We start from the raw sequence: 4,320 nt of genomic DNA on the forward strand, positions 1-4,320 counted from the left end.
CGCACCAGCAGGGGGGAGCACCAGCAGGGGGGAGCACCAGCAGGGGGCGCACCAGCAGGGGGGAGCACCAGCAGGGGGGAGCACCAGCAGGGGGGGAGCACCAGCCTGGCTACTGTGGCCTGGACCTGTCAGGGAGAAATGAAGGTACCCTGGCTGCCCACTCATATCTCAGTGGCCAGGGTGGCATAGCCACCTTGCCTACTTCCCATGGGTCCCTGGGGTCTCAGGTAAGGCAGCAGGGGCTATATAGGCAGATAGGTGTGGGATAGCTGGGTTTGGGGCCGGTGCCAGCTCTGAGACACCACAGAAGCTGGGCTCTGCCTGGGCCTGGCAGGCCGCCTGTCCTCACCCCACCTGGCAGAAAGCATATATTACCTAATAAGGTACTTTCTATTGTGCTGGAACAGCTTCTGACAGACCCTGGAGGGTGTGGGTGCAGGCGATGGGTGGAGGGGGTGGGGCCAGTGCTAGCGCAGGAGCCCCACCCGCCTCCCTCCTGCTGGTCTAGGCAATCTCTGAGGCCCCAAGCCTTCCCTGGGAGTGAGATGGGACTTAGCACCACAGTCCCTTAACCTGCACTACCTTTCTTCACACCTCATTCACAGCCATGCTGGCCCTCCTGACACCTATCACCTACCCAGACACATGCTACCTGTGAAGAAGGGGGTGACCTTCTAGGGTCCCTGTCCAAGGAAGAAAACTCCCAGAGGCACCTCTAGTAAGGTAATGGCAGGCTGTGCCTATCCAGATTCCAGGGCAACCTTAGAGGCAAAGGGGGAGCCAAGGCCAGACAGTCAGCTTAGAGATAGTGCTACCTTAAACAAGTGGCCTCTTCTACCCAAGATACATTGAGAAAGTGATCATAGACCAGGGTCCCTTCATTTCCTAACACTCAAAGCCCAGGACCACACTAGTCGTGGCCAGTGCGTGCTCTCTCGGAGACAGGACACAGTCTCTCCCAGCCTGTAAAGTAGGGGATAGCTCTGTTGGTCCCAACATTCTTCAGGGAAACCAGCCTCAAACTCCAGGTCCAGCTTAACTCTAAATGAGGGTGCCGAGGGGTCCCAGGAGTGAGGTGGACTGACGAGGGGGCAGGGGTAGGGCAGCAGCACAGATGTTCTCACATCTGGCTCAGATCAGCACGGCCAACCACTGTGCCACACCACCAGCCAGCCCCTCTGCAACCACGACACAATGCCCTAATCCAGGTGTGTAGCCATGCGTATCTACTGTGCTGCCAGGTGGCTTGACCACACCCTGGTGACTCAGGGCCGGGGCATGAACCTACCAGGCCAGTGGGAGAGAAAAGCCACCAGCTCAGGGCCTAGGCATCCAGCCTGACTCACTCAGAGACACACCTGCCCCCACCCTGCTAATGGTCTCACTCCAAGGGATCAACAAGTCTCCTCACCCCCCATCCCGCTTAAGTGGGTGCAGCAGAGGCAACAGGGAGACAACCCCTCAGTGACCAGGTCTGGCTGAGGGGCTAGGAGCTGGGCCAGAGGAGCCTGGACAGTTTGGTCTCAGGCTGAGATCCCAACCCAACAGAATACCTAGTTGCAACCGAGCCTGGGCATCAGAGTCCAGCGCCTAGCTTCCCCAGTGGCTAAACTTGAAGGGTGATAGAGGCAGGAGAGAAATGCCCCCATGAAGAAATGACCCATCCCCAGGAGAGACTGCTCAGACATAGCCCTGACTCTACCCCTCAGCCAGGCCCTCGGAATGTGGGAGCCATGACAAGATGGGACAGACCAATCTGCAGAGAGCCTGGTTAAGGTCAGGCGAGGTGTAGGCCCAGCCTCACCACCTACACTTGGGAGTGGGGCCTGTCAGGAAAGATAGGCCTTGCTCTGCTGAGCCCACCACTAGCCACAGCCCAAAGGAGCTGAAATGCCCAGACAAAGTCCAGAGTGAGAGAAGAGGCCAAGGCGGAAGGGCAGACAGCAAGAAAGACAAAGATATGACTCTCCCTGGAATAGAGCCCAGGCCCATCACAGACCTTGTTTCACAGGACACTAGACCTGGGGTCCATTGCAAGGTGCCCAGGGTAGAAGGGCCCTGCTTCCCTTTGTGTCCCTATCCAAGGTCACAGCCAAAGGGAGAAGAAGGGCCCAATAAGGGCTGCTCTTCAAGGCTCCAATGCCAGTTCAACCCTGCCTGTCCCTCATCCCCTAGGACAGTGCCAGCCCCAAACCCTTCTGAACTATGATCCTAACTATACCTTAAGCCAACACCTCTTGGCATTCAGATATAAACCCATCCCTTCCCAGACCCTGACCCTCAGACTGCCACACTCACACCCCAAATCCCAATGCTAACCCAACGCTGACCCAACTCCACAGCCCCTCCAGCCTGGCCCCTAGTCCTCACCCCAGAAGCATGCGACCTCCACCATTACCACCAGCCCCACCCAAAGCCACAAATTCCCCATAAAGCTTACTTCTATCCTGACTGACCACCTAGGCCTGTCCCATGGCCACTCTCTGGAACCCTCTTCAGAAAACTACCTGGAATGGACCAGAGTAGTGGGACAGATGCCCACACGCCCAGGCTGTGAGTTACCATAAAGGCCAACGGCTAGGGACAAGACATTCTTTCCCCTAGGGATTCGAGCAGCTCCACTCCAGGACTCCTGGGAGTCACGTAGCCCCCAGACCCACTGTTCCACTGTGGTCTACCATCCTCCCAACAGTTGGTGTACTGTGCCTCGCTAGGAGCCCTAAGCAACAATGCCTTCCCACACCCCACGCCTCAGCAGTAGGTCAAGTTCAGACTCCTGGAACAAAGGCCAAAAGTTTCTCCCAGAACCACAGCCCTTTCCTGTGTCGCAGTGCCCCCTCTCCATCCTAAAGGCCTCACGAGCTGGACTGGAGGGACCACCTGCCAGCTGCTCTCTAGAGAGAGACATAGGCTTGCTGGTCTAGCCTCTGCACCTCCACCATTTCCAAAGCAGCTGACACAGCCAGCAGAGGGGATGCTGCTGATCCCTAGCCTGAAGCGGCACCCCACAGTCCTCTCAGGCAGATGCAAGGCCCAGGCTCCCAGGTCCTGCACAGCCTCCCTTCACCTTCAGCCCTCAAGAGGCGGGACCATTGCAGGGACTCTTCTTGGCTTGTCACCACCATGTCCAGAGTCCCGACCTACAGAATGGGTGAGCCAGGGGCACACACACATGAGACCCATCGGACTCGTCACATGTCATTCAGTGGAGTTATGGCTTAAGCTCTTTTGCCCAATCCCAGGTCTCCACACAATCAGGGTTCACTTCAGAAGCCTTGCCAGAAGTCACAGCCGCTCGTGGGCAGTTAGAACGAGGGGACACAGGAGATTTGGGGTCAGGTAAGGCCAGATTCCAGGTCAGAGTGTCCGCTGACATCCAACATGGGTTCCTCACAGTTCAGTGGAGAAGAGGCTTTTCTCCTAGCAAAGCTGCCCTGCTTGTCAGCTGCTATCGTGGCCTAGGCCCCAGCACCTCTTGCCCCCTTCTCCAGAATACTTCTTCCGTCAGCCCTTGCCTCAACCCACCCCAAGCTGATCAGAGGATGACTCCCCCACCCCAAGGCCTGTGGGTCTTCTAGAGGTGGAGGTTGATAGCAAACCCTCCCAACACTTGAGTCTTCAGCCTGCAGTCTTCATTGCGGCCCAGCAAACAAGAGTCCACTGCCAACCGTGTCCTGACCCAACACTACAGGCCCCATGCTGAACAAGACAGTCCCTGGGTCAGGAGTGCCTTCTTCCCTGGCCATCTTAGGCCTCTCTGTAGCCCTAAGCCAGGCCCCAGACTACAGCTCCGAAGGCCCCTTCCTCCCAGACAGAATCCGACCCCGCAGCTTCACCTTCTGAACAGCAGGCTCTCAGAGCCCAGCTCCCTGACCAGTTCTCAGGGGTGGTCTATGCCTTCATAGGCCTTTCCAGCTGACACCTCTGTCCTTCCTGACATCACGAAGGCTCAGTGCTAGGTCCCCCTCCCCCACGTGCCCAGCTCATCCCCATGACCGTCCTGTGGCAGAAGTATCACTTACAAGAAGTGATGATCCAAATGGCAGAGACACATAAGACCCCACAGCCCTGCTTGAGTGAAAAGTTGGAGTCCCAGGGAAGAGTCTGGGGGTGGACAGGGTCAAGCCCAGTTTTATAACACTGTGGAGATCCCAGGCCTGAGAGAGCCAGAGGAACTAGGACACTACTATACAACTCACACCATCACTGATTACCCTCCTCTTTATGCACACACACATACACACACAAACCTTTCAGACCATGTATGTATAACCTAGCTCTCCCAGGCCTGTGGCTTCCTTACACCACACCCAGAGCTGC

This window comes from Microtus ochrogaster, chromosome 15 (assembly GCF_000317375.1).
Source record: "Microtus ochrogaster isolate Prairie Vole_2 chromosome 15, MicOch1.0, whole genome shotgun sequence".
NCBI classification, from domain to species: Eukaryota; Metazoa; Chordata; class Mammalia; order Rodentia; family Cricetidae; genus Microtus; species Microtus ochrogaster.